The sequence below is a fragment of the Kogia breviceps genome, chromosome 4 (genome assembly GCF_026419965.1).
Source record: "Kogia breviceps isolate mKogBre1 chromosome 4, mKogBre1 haplotype 1, whole genome shotgun sequence".
Classification (NCBI taxonomy): domain Eukaryota; kingdom Metazoa; phylum Chordata; class Mammalia; order Artiodactyla; family Physeteridae; genus Kogia; species Kogia breviceps.
Window position 1 is genome coordinate 148,783,488 of NC_081313.1, and position 23,810 is coordinate 148,807,297.

Here is a 23,810-nt window from a genome sequence, read left to right on the forward strand (position 1 = left end):
CGTAAATGGGGTGCTGGGGAAAACAGGAGCGGAATGGAAAATAAAAGCCTGGGAAGGAGGTGTGGTGTCCATCGCTTCCATATCAGAGCTGCTGCCTGCCTGATCTGAGAGCAGAGAGTAAAAGTGGAAGAGCTTCTCCCTAGCTTCTAACTCTTCTCAAGATCCAGCACGCACTGGACACTGGAAGGCTCAGCCTGGCTCTGTGACATGTCCATTGTACGCATCACAGAGAAAGGGTGGGCGGGGCAGGGCGTGAGGCGGGGGTGGGGGAGCACATGCAAACCCAGCCCCTGGAGAAACCCCGGCCCAAGGGCAAAGGGCGGGGCCCCTTCTGGACTTTCTAGCGTCTGGGACTTCTCGCTGTGGGTGGCAGGTGTTTAGCACCGGACGGGCCACCGTGCAGAGACTGTTGGGGACTGTGGAAGCCTTCTCGTCCAGAGCTCACCCTGCCTGGGCACCAGATCTGCAGGCCCCTCAGCCCTGCGTATGTATCGGCCAGCCATTCCCCACCACGGGGCCAGGGACTAGAGCCTGCTCAGAGCTGAGGGCAGGAGGCACCCAGAGTTGCCAGGGTGTGGCCAGCCTCCTCCGGGGACCTCCCCAGCTTCTCTGCGAGGCCTGGAGACTGGAGCACCTCCTCCAGGGCTGCTCAGCTGCCAGCATCACCATGAGCCAGGCGGTGAAGGTTTCTGAGCAGGGGATGCAGAGCCTGACCTGACTGGATGCAGCACCCCACGATGTCCCTTCCTGGCAAATAGGTTATTTCTTCACTTCTTTTTTGAAATTTGGTAAAACAACATTTAAACCTTCGACTGTTCTTCAGGGTATACAGATGGTAGTGGCTTAGCCGGGATTCGAACCAAGCCTGTGTGATTCCAGAGCTCGTGCTCTGGACTGTGGTGCCTCCTTATCATATATGCTTCATGTGTTACTTGTTTTCCTTTTTTTCTTGTAGTCCTTATGGTACTTAGCCCTAAGTGCCATACCTGTAAGGAACAGCTACACTGCCCTGTAGGAGGTCTTCTTTTGTTCAATGCATGACTTGGTTATCCATCACACTGGGTTCTAATCTCAGAAGATACAGGTCAGGGACCACCAGTTGTGAGCATAGCACCATTCCACATTTCTAAGTGAGGATTGAAGCTAGGATTTTCCCTTTGTCTAGTTTGAAGGATCCAGATATGTAAAGATTATATTCTAGATAAATCATGGGCTATCCTGAAAGAAATTCACCAGTGAATTTTTCCGTTTGGATTAGAAACCAGTTTCTCTGGCCTTCCTGGAGTATATCCAGTAAGGCATCTCATTCATGTCTAGAAAGCAAATATATCATTTATTGCAACTTGAGCGTCGAGCTATGAAAGTTTAAAGTACGATCAACACAATTTGGTCATTGTGAGTCTGCCAGCTGGGTCCACCCTTGACTACACATATGTAACTCTAGAAATTCTTATGCCCAAGAGAGGAGACGTACTCTTGGGTGTCTAGGACAAGGGAAACGTGTTGTTATTCAGGAGCTGGAAGCTTCAGCATGACAGGAAAGAATTGAACAATCCTGGTCTATACAGCACTTTACCTTGTTTAAAACTCATTTCTTTGCCTTGCTTCACTGGAGTGTTTTCTGCCTCCTGGGGCTGACATTGTGTGTTATATATCACACATGTGACATGTAGAAGTTTCAGAACCCGGAATCATATAGATGAGCAAAAATGTATTTATATATTTTTGTTTAAAATCTATTTAAAGTAACACTGGGCATAATTCATATATTCCAAAATTAGTGTGACCCTCTGTTGATGAGATTCTTTTTATGGTATGTCACAGCAAATTTGGACTTCCATCCCCAATAAACTGTGGGGTTGGAGGCCACAAAAGCTTTTGCTCAGACCTAAATTCTGTCTGAAAAGAAAGGGTAAATATTCTAAGCCCTTTCTAAGCTCCCCAAGAGCAGAAATGATTTACAGCTGTGGCATTGAACCATCATTCCTTGATCTCATTTGGGAAGAGTTCAGTAAGAAACAGTGTCTTGATTTTTGTTTGTTCCCTGTTTTCTTGTCTTGCTTACCAACAATGCATTGTAATTCACGAGTTAGTATGGCAGCAGGCTGAGTGTTGCCTGGAGCTCATTAAATGAACTTTTTTTCCTAAAATGACTTTTTTCTCCTTGTTTTCAGCCCCTCTTCTTTCCTCTGCCCTTTACTATAACCAGAGCTCAGCAAAAGCTGACTGGCTTTGTGCAGACCTTACTTAGGGTAGTCTTTTCTTCATTATTTTATTCATGGCTCCTCCATTTCACTGTTTGCCTTGTCGAAGTGTGTTGACATCTTTCTGTGGTTGATGACTTCCAAAGTGTCTTGGCTTTTTTTTTTTTTTTTTTTTTTTTTTTTTTTTGGTGGTACGTGGGCCTCTCACTGTTGTGGCCTCTCCCGTTGCGGAGCACAGGCTCCAGACGCGCAGGCTCAGCTGCCGTGGCTCACGGGCCCAGCCGCTCCGCGGCATGTGGGATCTTCCCGGACCGGGGCACGAACCCGTGTCCCCTGCGTCGGCAGGCGGATTCTCAACCACTGCGCCACCAGGGAAGCCCTTGGCTTTTATTGGTTGATTAATTTTGGTATTTCTACAGTTTTATTTCAATATGGTTTCAGGAGGAACAGAAAGTAAAGATGTTTCCTAGCCTGCCATCTGGATCTGAAAATCCCTGTTGATTTTAGAATCCAATGTTCCCATGGGAAAAACCCAACCTGGGCATTAATAGATGTAACACTCCAGATTTCAGCTTTTCTTGAGCAATCACTAAGGATTTACTATGTGGTTGTTTCTAATGGGAAAGTAATAACTATCTCATGGCGTTGATTTGAGGATTAAATTAGATAATGAACATGAAATAAACCTTTGTAAGGTTTAAAAATGTATAAAAATGTTTTTGTTATTATTTGATTTGTTGCTATTTCAACTTTACGTGACAGTTGTTTATGACCTTGCTTATGTGAGGAAATGCCTTCTGGTTTATTGTTTTGAAAGCCAGAATATATTTTTTAAAAGCTCAATGGAAATGGCATCATTTGTGAAGGTTAATGTTGAAGGCATAAATGTTTCTTGACACCTATCACTTTACAATGTTTTCAGGCACTAATTGACTCATGTATTCCTCTTCCGAATTTTGTTGAGCGCCTCCTACCAGCCACATGCTTTACATCAGGTGTTGGAAAGCATTTTCTGGATTTTAAATATCTTAGGCTTTGTGAGCCATATACAGTTTCTGTAACTTCTCGTCCTCTTTCTTCTTCAACAAGCTTTCTAAGCGTGAGAACCATTATTAGCTCACAGTCCCACAGATCCAGGCTGAGCGCCTGATGTGATTTGTGGCCATTATGTGCGGATCCCTGCTCTGCGTCCTCACTGAGGAGGAAGCGCATTTTTGAGTAATCACTTCTTTGATCCAACTATTGGTCTTCTGGGGCTTGTCCTTATTCTCCTACAGTCTCTAATCAACATGGCATCCAGAGAGATCCTGTTAAAACATAAGTCAGTTCATGTCACTCACATCTCTTCAATGGCTTCTTCACAGAAAAAGCAAAGTCCTCAAAGTGCCTCCACAGCCCTAGAAATCTGGACCTCTGTTTCCTCTCTGACTATTTCCTTCTCCTCTCCACTTTGCTCGCTGTGTTTTCCACACTCTGACATCCTTTCTGCTGCTTGGATCCTCCAAGCCCACCCTTTCCTCATTGCCTTTCCGTCTGCCTGTTCCCTCTGCTTGGACTCTTCACTTCCCAGGTGCATGCGCTCCTTGCCCCCTCTCACAACCTGAAGTTCCCGCTTACATTTTATCTTCCCCAGAAAGCCCTCATGGATCACTTCGTTTCAGATCGCAGCCTCCTCCTACCAGCTAACAATCTCCATCTCCCTTCCCTGCTTGCTGTTTTTCTCCAGCACTTCCCTGATATACTAGTTATTCTATCCATTTATTTAATTTCTATTTACATATGTATACTTATGATTTTATATTGGCTTCTTGACTTTTGTCTCCCCCCTCAGCTCGAGAGGGTTTATTCATCTGTGTTCATCACTGCTGTGTTTCCTGAACATGCCTATGAAACATACTGAAGAATAGTGCCTGCAATTTGGGAAGGGATCAATCAGTTTTCTTGGCTGAATGAAGAAATATGTTCATAAATTAATGAACACATTTCCGGGGTTTCTAAATTGAGGACTAATGGGAAGAGGAAGGCAACGGGTTGGCACAGGTAGTGCAAGAAGTAGTATTTGGAGCACTCTGATAGCTCTCCTAATAGATACGATTTTGTTCATGTAAGTAGTTTTAATGAGAGACCTGGGAACTAGGGTCACACAGCTTCAAGAGTTTTAGAATGCATTCTGTAGAGGTCTTTTTAAATGTGTACAAATATCATTGAAAATATATGCACGCATATACACCTCTGTTACTTTATTTAGTGTTTTACAAGAGCCCCTCAGTGAAGGGGTAGTAGCAACTATCAGTATCCTTCCTTTATGATGAGCTTAATTTATTCAAAGTTACATTATAATTTATTTGTAACTGAAACTAGACTTAGTTATTGAGTAGACCCTCCCTAGAAACCTATGACATTAATAAAACCAACAAAATTTGTTCAGTTTCCAATTATGGAAACTGACTCAATTATGGGCCATCCTTGGGCCTCTCACTGTTGTGGCCTCTCCCGTTGCGGAGCACAGGCTCCGGACGCGCAGATTCAGCGGCCACAGCCCACGGGCCCAGCCTCTCCGCGGCATGTGGGATCCTCCCGGACCGGGGCACGAACCTGCGTCCCCTGCATCGGCAGGCGGACTCGCAACCACTGCGCCACCAGGGAAGCCCATGGGCCATCCATTTTAATGAAGGGAAGAAGTGATTTAACAACTACAGAGCAAACAGAATATTAAGTGTTTTCCTCCATTACTATTAGTAATGGATAAAGTGGGCTCCAACGCCTTCAAGGTAGCTTGAAGACCATCATCTCTGAGTCACGGGCAGGGGGATGTTCAGCCAGGATGTCTTTCTCTGTCACTCAGAAAACTTTCCATGATATATAATGATACTTAGTGAAACAGATACGGGGCATTTGGGTAATTAGGAATCCATTAGCATATTTTTTCGGAAGCCTTGACTACAAACTGAAGACAGTGGATTTGGACACTTTCGGCTCTGAAGAAGTTGTTTGGATATTCATCTTTATGCTGAATGAAATACGTTTATTTCATCTCTGCAGCTTCCCATATACCATTTTGCAACCTCTGTTTTGTGTTTGAAAAGACTTTTAGAAGTTAAAAATCTAGTTAAAAAGTAAGTGACAACTTAAGTGATATATAGAATATTTTGTTGACTTACACGAGCATGCAGGATTAAATATGATACAGTTCAAATGTTAATTTTATTTTAATGTGCATATTGGGGTGGAGTCTTCAAGGTGCCAGAAAACAAGAATTCACCCATCCTGTTTGGAACTCCAGCACACACACCCCTTCGGTTACCAGTTCTGTTCATGCCACAGAATCATCTTCAGAAAATGTACTGTTTTCTATGTACCTGGTCTGTATATCTCAATTAGTTGGAAGAATTTCCCAGATACCTCTTAATATGTAGTGCTCCAATTCCAATCTTGCCAAGTCCTGTACCAGGGACATAGCCCATAGGAGTTTTATTTCTCTTGATTTCTCTGGCTTGTTCAGAACCCAATGAAAGAACAATGGAATGGGATCAAAGAGATCAGGGTTCTTGTCCCAGATTTACCGTAAAATAATTGTGTCCCCTTGGGAAAATTATAGTTATTCTAGACCCCTTTCCTTTGCTTTACTTTGACAGAGCTGCACTAGATGACCCCAAATAACATAGCACTCTTTCAGTAGTAGCTTAGATGTTATTGGTATTGTGAAACAAATGAAGACAATGACACATGAAACTGTGCAACATCTCTGTAACTATGTTTTTTTAGAGTTGCTTCCATTTTACAGATGATGACTGAGCACAGAAGTAGATGTTTGGAACCAGAGGTTCCAAAGTAAATGGAGCTAAACGACAAGTTTCCTTCTTTCCTGAAGCTGACTTAGCCAAAACATAGGCTGCTGAATATTAAGCTGTAAAGCATATTATCAGTACATTTAAAAGAAGCTGTTCTTCTAGGATTTCCAGTGAATAGCAAGAGGTTTTGAAATTCTTCAAAGATCATCTAATTTGGTGAGATTTCCAGCTCTATTTTCCTGTCAAGCAAGTTGCATTAGTGCCAGGTAATCATGTGAGCTTCTGGATGCTTCTCTGAACCTCTTGAATTTTTCTTCTTGCTATCTGAAATTCATGCCAGATAAGCCTTTTGCTAGAGCGTATGTACAGACTTGTGTATTTTTATATAGGAAAGCGATGCATTGAGTCAGGATGGGGGTGAAGCCCTCATTCTCAGAGTGGTATTGAGCTCCTGGTGAAATATAATCATCATTTCCTCAGAATCGAAAAGCAGTTATCTCTAGTTTTTAATCCCATTAACTATTTATACATTTACGTATGATACGTGTATTTATTGTACCTACTAGGTGTGTTGTCTTTGGGAAGTACAAAGCTCTTTGAGACATAGGTTGTGCATTTTTTTGTTTTCCCACAAATACTGTGACCTTTTGAGCAGGAAGGTGTATATTTTACTAACATCTAGAAGCAGAAGTTAACACCGTGTCTAAGATGCAGTCAATGAATATGAAATAGATAAATGAACATATTTTTAAGGAAGGGCCAGGACATGAACAAATAGAAACATTTCATTTTCAGTCACAAAGCAACCACAGACATACAAATGATACAGACAACAAGTGCTATGTCATTCAAAGAAGGCATAGAATAGATACAGCAAGGATCTCCTCTATGGCACAGCGAACTCTACTCAATATTTGGTAATAACTTAGAAGGGAAAAGAATGTGTAAAGGGAATCACTGTGCTGTACACCTGAAAGTAACCCAACGTTGTAAATCAACCATACTTCAATTAAAAAACAACCAACAGACAACCACAACAACAAAAAACCAAAGAGGTCATAGAAGTTCTTATGAGATTCCATTAGAGAAGCCAAATGAGGACAGGAGAGAACGGCTTTTGAATCAATTCAGAGGAGAAGTCACAGAGAAACTTGTCTTTGACCTGAACTTGAATTTCCATTAAGATTGCAGCGCAGGGATATTACAGATGAAGGTAATCACATAAACTTACGGTACTGAAACTTGCAGAGGTTATGAGTGTTGTTCAAGATCCCAAAGCAAGTGCATTGTGGAATCAGAATTTTAAGTGAGGCCTAATGAACTAAAAACAAACAAACAAAAAATCAAGCCCTTCCTGGGATACCATGTTGCCTTTGAAGTCGTTTTATTTGGTGGCTTGGTAGAAAGTGGTTCCAGTGTTTCTGGCAGGAGTGACTAGTTCTGTCCCCCCACGGCCCCCCACCCCCGAGTTGATCCTCAAAGTTTCCTTTAGAATGGACTTGCTAAAATGCAGACACACTAGTATTCATGATGCCTGTGTCCAATCATTTCTCCTGCCATTGCCTACTTCACTTCTCGATTCTATGAACAATTCAGTGCCTTCATTTATCCTTTTCCCTCCTCCAAGAATTCCTTTCTCCCTATGGGGCACCTGGGAAACGCACTTCATTTTTCAAAACTCAATGTACGTATTATGTCTTCTGTGCAGTCTTCTTTTTAGTGTTGTGACTGCACGCTCCTTTTTGCTACCCTTGCACTCCTGCATGCCTGATTGTTGCACTCGCTACACTGTATTGTATTTGTATTTTTACATAACTCTGTTTTCCCCTGGGCAACGTTCCTTGGGGCCAGGGACTACCTTTTATCATCTATTGATGTTGCCTTAGCGTGTTACTTGTTAGGAAGTAGTTAGTTATAAAAATGAGATTTGATTAAATTGAAAATTGTTATATACATATTAGTTATTATTTACAGAGAGAACAGGAAAAAATATTAATGTTGGTGCTGAAAGTTCACTACTAGTAAATGGTGGTGGTATTTGACTTCACTTATATTATTTTCCCCACTATTATAGCTTTCTACCTGATATCTCTTCTTTATTTCCACCTGTGTTTCTTTATTACTAAACCAAGAAAAACAGGTATGAGGGTAGGGCTAGGCCATACGTGGCTGGAGTAGTACAGAAATTGTGTGGGGTTTTGGTGAGAAAATCCTGAAGCATACAGGTCTGCATCTTCCCTTTGAGGCATGCGGAGGGGTCTGCTTCTAAAGAGTTTTATTAGCAACTACTCAAGATGCTTTTGCACAAGGCTCCTGATTAGCTGTGGGTATACGAAGAGTGAATCAGAGTTAGCGTAGTTTCTGATTTCTTTTACATTGTCCATGTGGATGATCACTTTTTACTGCTGGCGGTGGTGGTGGTGGGGAGTGAGGGAATGTTCCTTTCCTGCTCCTGATGTTTCAGTCCTGTCAAGAGAGCTGCTAGGGTCATCTCAGCCCTGCTTCTTTACTGACTCTGCCCCAGGATGATCAAGTGACTTATATAGAAAGCTTGAAAAGAATTCAGTGAGCATGCTTGCCTTGACTAATTCTGTCCTCTCCCTTGAGAGTGTGAGTGAGTGTCTTCTGTTTCTCTCACTCTGTGTGTTACTAGTTAGTAAGTCTGCCCAATTCTGGGGTTCAGTTATGTGATCGTTTCATTCAAACTGGATTCTCAAGCCAGGGTTATCAGCAGTAACGGGAATATTCGGCCCTCCCTCTTTTCTCTTTTCTCTTATTTCCTAATTTATTCCAAACCAAATGGAATTAAGGCATTGTACTTGCTGGAAGGTCATTAGAATACCCTAACATTTGGTGCATTACCTGGGAGCACTGAGAAATAAAAAGAAAGGAGCAGACATTTTGGAGAGGAAAGTGTCCATGTGGAAAATATTTTGGTACTGCTAAGGAAGGTAGTCTAGTGCCCTGGTCTTTAATGTATGGTGGGATGTTGAGACCTCTGACTATTTGAAAATATTTAGGGTTGTGCAGTAAACTGCTGAAGCCTAGAAAAGGTTTAATGCCTGCTGTATAAGTGTCCCGTGCTTGCTGGGAGACTAATAAACTTGGAGGCTTAACACAATAGAAATTTGCTATCTCACAGTTGTAGAGGCCAGATGTGTGATATCAAGGTGTCAGCAAGGCTGCTCTCCCTACAGATGCTCTAGGGGAGATTCTGTCGCGTGCCTCTCTCGGCTTCTGGTGGTTGCCAGCTTCCTCGGCTTGAGGCTGCCTCACTCAGTGTTTGTCTCTGTCCTCACATCCCCCGTTCTGTGTCTGTATGTTCTCTTCTGTCTGTCTCACGTGTCCCTCTGCCCTGCTTGTATAATGAGGACAATTGTCAGTCTGTTTGGGACCCATCCAGATAATATAGGATGGAAATCCCATCTCAAGGTCCTTAATAACATTTGCAAAACCTTTATTTTCAAATGAGGTAACAGTCAAGGATTAGGACATGGATATATTCTTTGGGGGGCCACCATCCAACCCACTACACCAGCCATACGATACTTTGATTTTGGCTGATGGCTGCAGCTTATGGCGTGGGAGAGTGGGTGTTTCTTTCGAGCCACTTAAGTAAAGGTCTGACAGAAAAGGGCGTTAGGGAGTTGCAGGTGACCAAGCGATACGTGGAGCGGAATGAATAAGGGACCTGGAGGGTCTTTAGTATACAGAGCCTTTACCTGGCACTTGACTTGAGAGTGTGCAGGAGTTCACAGGGTAGGAAAGTCTCAGGCAGCCGTCCACCTTGCCTTACTCTTCAGGTACAGTTTTTCCCAAGCAGGCTTGACTGAGACAAAGACTCAATTGTAAGGAAAACGTTTTCTAGAACTTGTCGGCATTGACACATATGGTCTACCGTAGGCTCAAGTGACTCCCTTTACATGTGGACCCAAGCTGACACTGGATTTGTCAGTTATGTTGGAGAAAGCAAGGTTCTCTTAAAGGCAGCTGCCTTTGGTCTATGCAGGTCCGTAGCAGGAGGCAGTGAAAATGGCTATGGCGGCATACGGCTGTCAAATCTACGCATCAGAACTGGAGGTGTAATGTCACTCGACTGAACCCATAATCAGTTCAGTACTGCAGTGTGAACCACAGGGTCATCACAGAGGAAGGATAACTCAAGAGTCCATGTGTGACAGATGCTCAGGGCTGGGCCTGCACGTGGCAAATTCATAGTGACAAACCAACGTCAGGCTAAAAGATTCCTCCTGGTTCGAAGTTCACAGGTCAGAAATTGCAGTTAAATGGCATAAACTAATGAACATCCTAGTGAGGCTAAAACCAAAGAGACTTTATCTTTGTCCCAAATGCCATTGCGTTTCTTCTATGTTCTTTGGTCAAATTCTGTACTGGATTCTGGGAACAAAAATGTGCCTAGTTTCACTCTTCTAGGAGTGGGGGATTGGCTTTCTTTTGATATTGTTTTTAAATTTTGGGGATAGTGCTGTAAAATCAGATTGTATCTTAGTAACTCTTTAGACTCTTTAAAAGCATGGTTCATGAGAGACTTGATAAACTGATAAAACAGCCAAGGCCCTGCGAGACCCACACCCGTGTCAGTGACGGAAGTGCAAGCTACAGATACTGAAGGAGCCCTCAGTCCCATTCAGGCAATGAAAGCCCTGTCACTGAGCATGAACAAAATGTACCTTTGGGAGGATGGTTTATGGACATTTAGGACTTTGGATTTTCAACCCACAGTAACAAGGACACTTGATTTCAAGCTTGGGTTTTAATACTTCGGGACCTTAATTCATAAGAGCGTTTAATGTATGCCCTTTTAATTTCTCTGTGAAGAATTTGATACTGGCAAAGGTGTACTTTTAAATTTGCAACATTTCTATGATTTCTGAATTGTATTACTGGATGCTTTTATGTATTTAATCTTAGTTTTTCATTTAACCTCATCAGATGTCTCTGGTTAGCTGTGATGTGGATGGCTGGTAGAACAAAAAGTTGTTTCTGGTCATTGGATATGAGTAGCCTTGGAGTTAATTTAAATTAAAGCAACTTCTCACCCATATCAGAGACTTTTGGGATGAAGCTCGAAGTCGTCCACCAGCAGTTCCAGGAGGCCACTCAAGTGAGTAGCCCCATAAAAGTGTGAGCAGGACTGTCCTGGTAAAGGTCTGTTTTTCCTGAAGGGAGAGCCATATTCCGTTAATTACAGGCTTAAAGGCATCGTTGAGTGGGTTAAGAGATTGAAAAAAACAGGGGACCACTAGTGACAATTTCCCTTCTCATTCCTAATGGTACCACCATGTGAAGGGAATTTGATTAGTATAACTTTTAACCTCCCTGCTCTTATATTCACTGACACTGGCTAGGTGAGGTGACCGACTTGACGGGCAAAGTTGGGAAGAATAACTGGCCATGCTTTGCTAAGCTCTTCTTTCCTTCATCTTCGGAGTGAGTCTGGTGGTAGAGAGACAAAAGTTCTCTGCTCCACTGTGGACACGCCCCTCTCACATGGGTTTGCCTGGAACCAACTTGCTGCAACAAAGTGGGTAAGTCTGGATAATTCTAGCATTCAGTTGACAGACTCACTTGGCTATGTCGTGAAGCCCCATTTTCCAACACGGGCTCTAACAGTCAGAAGTGACATAATGTGTGGGCTCCAGTGCAAAATGAAAATAGAGTGCCTCTTGTTGAAACTGCAAAGAAAAAGTGTTGTTGAAAGTATTTGCACTGGGGTACATAGTGTCCTCCCCACATTCATGTTCACCTGGAACCTGTGAATGTGCCCAAGTAAATTCTTTTTTCAGATACAATCGAGATAAGATGACATCATACTAGATGGGGGTGAGCCCTAAATGGGTTCTGTGGGTTGTTGTGTCTTCTCTTTTTCATATATGTCATCTTTTTCAGCAGAAGTGTTTGGCTAATATTGGGAAGTAAAACGAGTAAGCAAGGATATGATCAGATTCCTTGGACATTCTTGTTTCTTAAAAAACAACTACTTTCTTTCTGTTAGAAGTAAGTTCAGATTCAAATGGAAAGCATGGCCTCCAGAGCTGTTAACACCTTGACTTACTCTTCGATGTGACCAGTAGCACAGAATTCTGGTGGAACTCAGTAAGACTCCAAATGGGTATCAGATAAGCATGTCATGGAAAGCACACTGTAAGCAGGGTGAAAACTAGATGTGAATAGGGCAGCAGGAATTGTGGTAGACACACACATATTGCACATGTCTCCTCTGCTCATGGGTATATTTTATTGTCCCGTAAACTTTACTTACAAAACATAAGTTCAAAGATAAAATCATTAAGAATGTCAAGACAGCAATAGCAGAGCATGAAACCAAGCAAGCATGGGGCCCTTTCTGAGCATGGTTCATCCTGGACTTGGTAAACTGGTAAAACAGCCAAGGCTGTGAGATACCCACAGCATGTCAGTGACAGGAGTCCATGCTACAGATATTGAAGGAGCCCTCAATGCCACTCAGGCCCTGCAAGCCCTGTCATTGAGAATGACAGAGCTTTAAATATAAATTTAAATTTAAATATAAATTTAGGAGGATAATCTATGGACACTTAGGACTTTGGATTTTTAACCCACAATAACAAGAAAACTTCATTTCAAAAGGAAGTGTGAGGTCTTCAAGTTTGCTTTGGTTATTGAGGATCCTTCGTGGTTACATATCAATTTTGGAGTAGTTTCTTCTATTTCTGCAAAACTAGGGGATTTTGATAGGCATTGCATTAAATCTGTAGATAGCTTTGTGTAAAATGGACATTTTAACAATAGTTCATGAACATGGATGTCTCTCCATTTCTTTATGTCTTCCTTAATTTCTGTCAATAATGCTGTAGTTTTCAGTGTACAAGTCTTTCATGTGTTTGGTTAAGCTTATCCCTAAGTATTTTATTCTTTTTGATGGTTTTGTAATGGAATTGTTCTCCTAATTTCTTTTCTGGATTGTTCATTGTTAATGTACAGAAATGCAAGTGATGCGTGTATGTTTCTTTCATATTCTGCAAACAAACTTTGCTAAGTTGGTTTATTCTAATAGATTTTTGTTCTAATAAATATTTTGTGAAATATTTAGCATTTTCTACATCTTTTTCAATAGTTTCCCTTTCAACCTAAGTGTATCCTTAAATCTAGGGGACATTTTGACCCTCATCTTAGGCTTTCATCTTATTTCTCAACTTATTCAGAGTCTTAGTTAGTTAGTGTTCTCCTTATTGTTTGCCACTTTGGAGAATCCAACAAAATGTTCTACTCAAGGTGAGACCTCTTTTCTCTTCCACCTCTGAACCTGAATATCACTTATTACTTACTTCATTCTCTTAGAACTTAGCATTCCAAGTTTAAATGGTGATCTTTCTTAAAGGAGGTCCATATGCTCACCGAATTCAAGACCTCTGGTGAGTTGTGTCAAGTGTGGAGGAATCATATTAACTTGTTGGCTGTTAGCCCCCCTGGAAACATTTCTAAAGTGGCATTTGTGCTTGATATTCAGGTTTATTGGACACCGCATTAAAGAGTTTAACAGAGTAAGAGTAGGCTGGTCTTTCCTAAAGCCGAGTTTATCCAAAGGTGACCTTGTAGCCACCTGCATCAGGCTGATCCTCGTTGACTCATGGAGTGCCCTCAGCCCCCCTAAACTGTAAACTCCTTATAGACAAGAATTATGTTTTATAGCTCTTGTTCCCCTTCCCTATACCTAAACATGCCTGGAATAGAAGATGCCTCTACGAACAGGTGTTGCTTTATTTTAAACTACATTAAGTACATACATATGTTCATTTCCCTCTGGGAAAGGAGGCCACATTCCACAGGATTCAAATATCAAGCCTTTAAACTTCCTTGAACCCACAGATATATAGGTATTTGCATAACTATCCTCCCTCGATACAACTCTAAGATGATCATATCAAAGTATGGTCATAAATTGGTTTTTTTTGTTTGTTTGTTTTTTGTGGTACACGGGCCTCTCACTGTTGTGGCCTCTCCCATTGCACGGAGTACAGGCTCCGGATGCACAGGCTCAGCGGCCATGGCTCACGGGCCCAGGTGCTCCGCGGCATGTGGGATCTTCCCAGACTGGGGCACAAACCCGTGTCCCCTGCATCGGCAGGCAGATTCTCAACCACTGCGCCACCAGGGAAGCCCATAAATTGTTTTTAATTGCAAACAGATAATAAGCAAAGTGAAAGGAACTTCTTCCACCAAAGTAAAGGCCAAAGTTCAAGAAGTCAAATTAATATGGGATTTGTTACTATTCTAAATTCTAAAGAACACTGACAAGAAATATCACAGTGCTGGTTGCTATTATCATCTTTTCATTTTCCATTGCAGTTTTTTATATTATCTTCATGGGATTTCACTGAAGTTATCAAGGTTTCTTAAGAGTCAAATTAAAAATCAAAATCCCTTGAAATGCCAATACAAAGAAAAATGAGTCAGAACGTGAAAAAATGTTTTAGAAAAGCTGACAACATATAATCTGTGCTCATTTCTCTTTTTGAGAGGAGTTCCATCTTATTCACAACCACATGTACAATAGACTGAATAAAACACAACCCCATCACTCAATAGTGATTAAAAAAATGGAAAGACAAGCTGGTTCCAGAAAATTCCTCTATTTATTCCTAGTATCTTGTTCATCTGGCCAGAAAGAGCATTTTGAAATATTCTCTAAATTTTTGTATTTTATTTTACAATAATTTGCTTATTTATCTCAATGTAAATATTAAAAACACATGAGAAATATTTGAACATTTGGCATTTGACTCTTCCTATCTATTTCCTTAATGTTTCCTTTGTGTCCTATGATCATCTTTTGGGATAGACAGGACATACCACTCTCATACTCCCCAGACTCAACAGTGCCATACACATGCAAAATACCTCGTGGGGGTGTGTTAACATACACTTGGTTGAGGCAGGCAGGCTATAGAAGACATCGTGTTTACACCTCAATATTTTCAGTGTTTTTGGACAGTAACCCTAGTTTGAGTGCAAGTTCCATCGATTTATCAAATGCATTTCAGGTATACCTAGGTATGTCCAGTAAAATGGTAAGGCTATATTACTGGGAGACTATTTACATGAGCAAGTGAAAAGAAATCAGTGAAAGAATATATTATAACCAAGAGTCAGATATAAGAAGTCAATCAAATAGAATGTAGATCCCAGAAACATATCCACACATATAAGGACAATTGATTTTTCAACAGAGCTGCAAAGCCAATTTTGAGGAGAAAGGATAGTCTTCTTGAGAAATGCTGCTGGAAGCATGTAGGACATGGATATTGTGTCTAGATAGCCATACGCAAAAGTATGAACTTTGATCCCTACTTCACACCATTTCTAAGCTCTTCCACTACTGAAAAATAACCAATTTCTAAGATGCACAAGGGTTGTTAAACATACACTTAGCACAGACCCCAGTCCCACTCCTGAGTATTTTCTCAAGTGAGGTAAAACCCAAGTTCACATGGAAACCTGCCCTGGGATGTTTACAGCAGCTTGATTCCTGATCCCCTCAAAACTGGAAACATCCCACAAGTCCTGCCACCCGCAGGCGAATGGACAAACAGAAAATGGAATACAACACAGCCAGAAAAGTGAGTGGCGTCTCATACCTGCAACAACAGGGATGATGGACTTCCCTGGTGGTCCAGTGGCTAAGACTCTGCGCTCCCAATGCAGGGGGCCCGGGGTCCATCCCTGCTCAGGGAACTAGATCCCGCACACCGCAATTAAAAGATACTGCACACGGCAATGAAGATCCCATGTGCCGCAACTAAGACCCGGCACAGCCAAGTAAATAACTAAATAAATAAATACTTAAAACAACAACAACAACAACAAACCAACCAGGCATGAATCTCGCATAGGTTTTGCTGAGCCAAAGCAGCCAGAATCAAAAAGCTACGTGCTGTTGTTCCCTTTACCTGACTTTCTGGAAAAGCCAAAACCTTAGGGACAGAGAGGAGATTAGCGGCCAAGAGGCTAGAGACAAGCTGGCGCCAAAGGGCAGCAAATGGGATGACAGGATTGCTCTGCCACCTGACGACGATCATCTGTCAAAACTGCTACAACTGTGAACAAGTGAACTATGCTTCACGGCTACGAAGGATAAACAAATGATTACATTTTGAAAAATGCGCCGGCCAGCCAACCCATACATGACAAGTGCAGTAAGAGGGGCGGGGAGGCGAGGCAAGTGGATCAGCTGGAGTTCTGAAGGTTCTCCCCACTTTCAGTTTCCCTCCCCTGGGATGTCTCCGCGCCCTGCCCACTGCTCAGGCCGCCCACCCGGGCCACCCGGAGTTACCCAACCAGAACAGCCAGAGCCCAGGCTCAGCCGGGCCTCCGGGCACAGGAAGAGCAAAATAGAACGCGCCAGTGCGCAGTGGCGGGCTGGAAACCCCCGGACCTCAGATAAGTGCGGAGAACCCGGGCCCGGAGTCAACATCGGCTCCCAGGCGGTCCCAGCGTCCCGACCCCGCCCACGGCTGCGACACAGTTTCCACAAACTAACACACACGGAGCCCGCGCGAGGGGCGGGTCGCGCGGGCTTCCCCGCCGGGTCCCCTGGAGGCCGGTCCCCTGCAGGCCAAGCGCACCAAAGGGCGCCACAAAGGCGCCGGCCCAAGGCGCCCGCTGCGCTTTCCCTCCCGAAGGTGGGCTGCGGGGCCCAAGCGTAAACCCTGAGACAAGAACACGCGCACCACGCCGCCACCGGAGACGAGAGGCCGGTGCCCACCTGGCCGGACACCCTGCATTTCTGGAATCACCGGACGCCTGTGTAAATTTCCGTTTGGCATGTCATTTTCCAAAGGCCACTCAAGATCACAGGGACAAAATGCCTAACTAAAACAAAACAAAAACACAAAAAACTGGAGAGAGGGAGGAAAGCGTGTCCTCAAAAATTAAAAAAAAAAAAAAAAAAAAAAAAAAAAAAAAAAACTAAGCACGTTGACAGCGCCAAGAATAAACTACCAGGAAAAACAAAGCCTACATGTCAGATCATAAAGTACAGAAGGGTCACCCCGCCGGCAGTCCAGGACCAGGGTCCCCAGGCCTGCAGAGCCAACCAGAGCCAGGCTCGGGCGGCCCTCGGAAGCGGGGGGTCCCCACGGCCGAGTTCGCGCCCCCGGCCGGCGCCGGCTCCCCTCTGCCCACCCTGCACGCGGGGGCTGCAAGCGGCCGCGGAGAACCACGGCGGGGCAGGAAGGGGGGCTCCAAAGAGGTTCTGGCGACTTGACTCGCTCCGTTTCTCGGTGGGCTCAGCGCGTGCCGTGGGGGAAGAGGGGCGGGGGTCCCGGAGGAGGGGACGGGCGGCACTTACGTACACCGGCAGTGGTCACGGGCAGATGGCGGGCTCGGTCGCCACGGGCGACTACAGCCTCAGCTCCAGCTTCTCTGCCATGTCTTCGCGCGCGGCCCCCGCACCGTGCTAGTCTGGCGGTAGGAAGAGGGCCGCGGCGCCGCCGGCGGAGGCGGGGCAGAAGGGCGGGCGGGCGGGAGGCTGAGGGGAGGGGGCCTGGCCTGGGCCTTAGCCGCCGCCGCCACCGCCGCGCTCCCGTCCGGCCCCCGGCTCCCTCTTTGTGGTAACAGGCCCGGGGCCTCCAGCGCTGCCGCGAACTCGGGCCGGCGTGAGGCGAGCACAATGAGCCGGGGGCCAGGATGAACCACTCGCGGCGCGCGTGCCCCGCCCCGTGGACTCGCCCGCTCTCACGCACGCACGCACGTCTTCGGCTGCCCCCGGCCACCCCCACCGGCCCGAGACCCCTCGGGGCCTGGAGTGGCGGGTTCGACTCCCGCCCTTGACGTACCGTGACCCCGCCCCCGGCCCCAAAATAAGACTATAATTCCTCATTAAATATGACAGCCGGAATCCCGGCGTCTGTTCACAAAAATGCCGTGTATTTAGCCTGTGCTAGGCACCAGACCCTGGACGCTCAGTACTGGCAAAAAAGGAAATGCCCTGCCCTCATGGCACTGCCATTTTAATTGGAATAGTAGTGACAATGGTCAAGGGAGAAAATAAAGTGTCATCATCAGCACGGCGATGGTTAATCTCGTGTGCACTGCGTGGGGCCCCGGCAACCACAAACATTATTCCAGATGTGGCCAGGAAGGTATTTTTCAGAAGAGATTCACACTGAAATTGGTCCTCTTTGCGAAAAGGAGATTGTCAATGTCTCAGCGTAGGTGGGCCTCGTCCATCAGGTGAAGGACGGGAGAGAAAAATGAGGTTCCATAGGAAGAGGGTGCTGTTCCTCCAGTGGGCTTGGGACATCAGCTCTTCCCTGTGTCTCCAGCCCAGAGTCCTGCCCTGACTTGCCTGCCTCAAGGTCACATGAGTCAACTCCTTAAAACGAAATTATATATGTAAAAATACTGAATATATACAAGCCTATTAATCTGTATATGTGTATACATGTTATATATGTATACACATGTTTATATGTGCATGCGTTTGTAGTATATGTGTAAGTACTATATACAGTATGCATACAAGCCTATATATTTGTGTGTATATATTGTATACATGTATGTATGTGTATCTATATATAGTATACATATTATAAATGTGAACATGCTGTATATATACACACACCCATATATTGATATATGGGTGTGTGAATATATACAGTATATATACACTGTATATATGTATGTATACAGTGTATATTTATATATAGGTGTGTTTATATGTTGTATACCTGTATGTGCATATGTCGTATAGGTATTATATGTATATATTATGTACTATATATATACACACTTGCGTATGTATTTAAATGTGTATGTACAGGCGCATATTTCCATATAGGTGTGTATGTGTGGGTATATATTGTATATATGTATGTGTATATATCTTATATATATGTATGTATATATATGATGAAGTTATATATACAGTACATGTACATTTTTATGCTATATGCTTTTATATATAGATGTGAATGTGTCTATATGTATGTACATGCATGTATTGCGTATATTATATGTGTATATATGTATAGTGTATGTATATACACACCTAAATAAATTTGTATGTGTATATGTGTATGATATATATGTACCTAGGTGTGTATATTGCATGTTATATGTATGTGTGCATCCTGTATATATACAAACTATGCATTTTATATGTGTGTACGTATGGTGTATATGTATGTGTGTATTGTATATATTATGTGTGTATACATACTGTATATATACAAACTATGCATTATACATGTGTATATATGTGTGTATTGTATACACTATATGTGTATGTGTGTGTATGCATACTGCATATATACACGTGTGTGTGTGTGTATACACACACACACCCTATGGATTCTGTTTGTCTGGGGAACCCTCACTGATACGGACACTTATGACAATTGAGCACCTGCTCTTTGCCAGTCAGGGAGCCAAACGCTTGTCCTTTCGGTGTCTCCCTTAAGTGTCACAAGTCCAGGGAGGGAAGGTGATGCCGCTCCTACCAGTTGAGGTGCCTCAGGGTCAGAGAGGTGCACAGGGCAGGGGGCTGGAGCCTGGTGGAGCCCAGGTGGAGTTCTAGCAACGGTACAGCCTAGCAGTCCCACTTCCCCGGGTGCTTCTCACAAAAACACTGAAGGAGAGACGGGGTCTGAAAGAGGGGATGAGGAAGCTTCTGTGGGTCCGCAAGCCCAGACCAAGGCTGACTCGTCAAGGGTGCTAGAGGTCAGGACTGGTTACCCTGGTGGAGGTGGGGTTACACAGAGCCATTCACATTCTGAAAAAGTATCCATTCTGCTCTTGTTTGTATGCTTACCCCCTCCCCCAAATCTTTAAAAAACAGATCCTCTTGGTTCCTGGGAGCACACAAGGGGAAGCTGTGTGTGAGGGGGTATGACCCAGGGGACAGGGAGGATAAGCCCCCCACTCGTCGGGCCAGGAGTGGCTCAGCTTTGTGAGCTAAGGATGGCCCGCGAGGTCCCAGAGAGAAGGGTCCCTGCTCTGTGCACCCCATTCCCAGCCTGAGAAGCCCAGAGCCACCCCACACACACACACACCAGGGAGGAGAGCCAGTCACCCTGGCTCCCAGTCTCCCGCTCCAAGGCTCCCGGCACTAGGAGCTATTTTCAGCGTTCGTGCCCTAGGACATGGCCAGAGCTACTGTCTCTGGAAACTGTCTCTCACCCGCCCTCCCTCTCTCCCTCCTCCACCTCTTCCCCTCCCGATCCAGATCCAGCTGTCCTCCCCTCCACCCTGCATTTCTACACAGGATGGCTCACAGACAGCTGCTCCCACCCGCCACCATTCGATGGATGTCACAGCAAGCCCTGGGGACTTCCCTGGAGGTCCAGTGATTAAGACTCCAAGCTCCCACTGCAGGGGGCGTGGGTTCCATCCCTGGTCAGGGAGATAAGATCCCACATGCCGCACAGCATGGCCCCAAGAATAAATGAATAAAAAATAAAGTTATAGTGATGAAACAGCCCTAGTGGTGCAAGGATGGGATGCATAGCTCTATGGTATAAAGCATAAAGGTCCAGAAACAGATATATGAGCACTTGATATGACAGAAAGTGGGGAAATTAAGGACTTTTCAATAAATGGCATTAGGACAATTGCATATCCATGTGGGAAAAAGTAAATGAGAAAAAAGCAAGCCCTGGTCAGGTGTGACCTTGGGCCCAGGGCCATTGACACACGTTATCCTGTGCGACGTCCTTCCTTAGACTCCTCCCTCCCTCCTGTGTCACTGTCACTTCCTCCAGAACCTTCCTGGACTCCCCTATACAAGCCCGGGGTGTGCCCTCACCCGCCCTGGATCACCAGAATTCCAATCCCGGCCCACCCTTCCCCGCCAGGTAAAGAACTGTCCCTGGTCAGCAAGACCGTAGAGGTCATTGGCCCTTGCTATTGCAGTTGGTATTGTTACTGTGTTTAGAGAGGGTGACCCACACCCGCCCCCAGTTTGCCCAGGACCGCTCAGGTTTGAGCGCTGGAACTCTGGGGAAACCCTCAGTCCCCGGGAACCCCAGAACGCTGGTCAGCCTATTTAGGACGGACCTTTCACTTGATCTCCCAACCCCCGAGAACCAGAAAGGGAACCTCTCCGCTCCTTCCATTGTAACGTTCATTCATTCCTCCACTCATCCCTTTATTCAACTCCTTTATTCAGCAAGTATTTAGGAAGCATCTACTACACAGCAGACACTCTTCTAGGTGCTGGGGATGTAACAGCATCCCTGTCCTCAAAGAGCTCACGTTCTAGCGAGGGCAGCAAACAGTCAACTGAGGTGTGATTTATTACATGCGGATGATGTCTCGGAGACCACTGCAGGGCAGGGTAGATGGGGAGGGAAGGGGCAGTTCTAAATGCAGGTGCTGACGGGATTGGGGCAGACCTTGCCCTGGGCCAGGCTGGTTGCTTCAACACAGCTGTCCTTCCCCAGGGCCATCCTGCCCCCGCCTCACCCAGTTCTTCGGTGATGTCTGGGGAAAATCTGTGCTTGTCACAACTGGCGGGGAGGGGCCCCTGGAATAAAATGGGTGGGGCCAGGGATGCTGCTGAACCCCACACAGTGCCCAGGAGGGGCCCCCAGCAGAGGATGACCTGCCCCGAATAACCCCAGTGCTGTGGGGGAGACCCTGCACTAATAGTATCCAGACCCGCTGGTGCCCCTAGATTCCTGCACACTCAGGGACTCGAACCGGGTCACCTCTGTATCCCGAGGTGACCTAGAGTGGGGCAGCCAGGAGGGCTGAGATGAGTATCGGGGGTGAAATGACAAATCTCTGCCCACTCTCCCCACTGCACCCCAGGGGCGATGGCCTCTATCTCCTCCCTGTGCAGGTAGCTTTTCCCTCAGCCATTTCTTCTTGTCAAGGTCCCTGTCGCAGGTTGGGTTCCCCGAAGATGACGTTGAGAGCAAGGATTGGAGTGCAGGTGATCGATGTGAGACTTGCAGAGAACATATACAGCTGCCATAGGGTCCCGCAATTCCACTCCTGGGCAGAGATCTGGAGAAAACTCTAATTAAAAAATATACATACACCCCTGGGATTTCCCTGGAGGTCCAGTGGTTACGACTCCATGTTTCCAGTGCAGGGGGCATGGGTTCCATCTCTGGTCAGAGAACTAAGATTCCACATGCCTTGTGACAAAAAAAGAAAGAGAGAGGGGGGGGGGAGGGGGGGGGAGGGAGGGAGGGAGGGAGGGAGGGAGGGAGGGAGAGAGAGAGAGAGAGAGAGAGAGAGAGAGAGAGAGAGAGAGAGAGAGAGAGAGAGAGAGAGAGAGAGAGAGAGAGAAAGAAAGAAAGAAAGAAAGAAAGAAAGAAAGAAAGAAAGAAAGAAAGAAAGAAAGAAAGAAAGAAAGAAAGAAAGAAAGAAAGAAGAAAGAAAGAAAGAAAGAAAGAAGGAAAGAAAGAAGAAAGAAAGGGAAAGAGAAAGAAAAAAGAAAGAAAAGATATATGCACCCCAATGTTCATTGCAGCACTATTTACAATAGCCAAGACGTGGAAGCTACTTAAGTGTCCACTGATGGATGAATGGATAAAGAAGATGTGGTACATATATACAATGGAATATTATTCAGCCATAAAAAGAATGAAATAATGCTATTTGCAGCAACGTGGATGGACCTAGATATTATCTTACGAAGTGAAGTAAGTCAGAAGAGAAAGACAAATATCATATGATCTCACTTATATGTGAAATCTAAAATACGACACAAATGAACTCGTCTATGAAACAAAAACAGACTCACAGACATAGAGAACAGACTTGTGGTTGCCAAGGGGGAGAAAGAGTGAGGGAGGGTTGGATTGGGAGTTTGGGGTTAGCAGGTGCAAAGTATTAAATATAGGATGGATAAACTACAAGGTCCTACTGTCTAGCACAGGGAACTCTATTCAATACCCTGTGATAAGCCATAATGGAAAAGAAAAAAAGGTTTATTTATAGGTTCCGTCCCTAACTGAGCTGGCCCATCCCCTCCCATGGTTCTAAGTGCAGCCCAGGGCTGCAGACTTCCCACCGTGGTCTGCAGCTCCAGAGCAAGCCACCTGCAAACCAGCCACATCTTCCCAGGGGCTGGCAACTCTCCTTTGCTACTGATTCCAAGACACATCCAGAGAGCAAAAATGTGACCATGAAAAGAAACTCAGGCGTGTTCAAATAAGGGAAATCACTTTCTTATCTCTGTTTAGTACTCGCTTAATTTTAGAATAGCTTAGAGTCACAAAGAAGTTGCACAGATCTGTACAGAGTGTACAGAGTGCCGTGGACCCCGACCCAGTACCCCTATTTCCAACATGTTAGTACGTTAGTACGACATGTTTATCCAACTAAGGAATCAAGATGGATACATTATTATTAACTAAAGTCCACACCTTATTAGAATTTCCCTAGTTTTCCCCTAACATCTTTTTTCTCTCCCAGTCTTCTCTGGGCTATGACATTTCTCAGATGAGCCTGGGTTTTGATACCTTGAAAGTTTGGAGGAGGACTGGTCAGGTATTTGGTCCCTCAATTTGTTTGTCTATTTATTTTATGATGTTTTTCTTATGGTTGGTCTGGAGTTATGGGGTTTGGGGTGGAAGATTCAGACAGAGATAAAAATACCATTCTCCTCAGGTCACATCAAGGATACACACCATCAATGGGACTTGTGACAAACGATTTTACTCGTGATCACCTGGCCAGTATCGTCTTTTTTTTTTTTTTTTTTTTTTTTTTTTTGCTGCGTTCAGTTTTCGTTGCTGCACGCGGGCTTTCTCTAGTTGTGGCGAGCGGGGGCTCCTCTTCGTTGTGGGCACATGCTTCT

At 44.7% G+C, this 23,810-nt stretch overlaps 2 pseudogenes; both read right to left on the minus strand.

The window, feature by feature from the left end:
* Window positions 1-17,502, minus strand: part of LOC131755443 (UDP-N-acetylglucosamine--peptide N-acetylglucosaminyltransferase 110 kDa subunit pseudogene) — a 149,681-nt pseudogene extending 132,179 nt beyond the window's left edge.
* LOC131755467 (RNA/RNP complex-1-interacting phosphatase-like) overlaps window positions 1-23,810 on the minus strand; it is a 289,322-nt pseudogene that overhangs the window by 146,162 nt on the left and 119,350 nt on the right.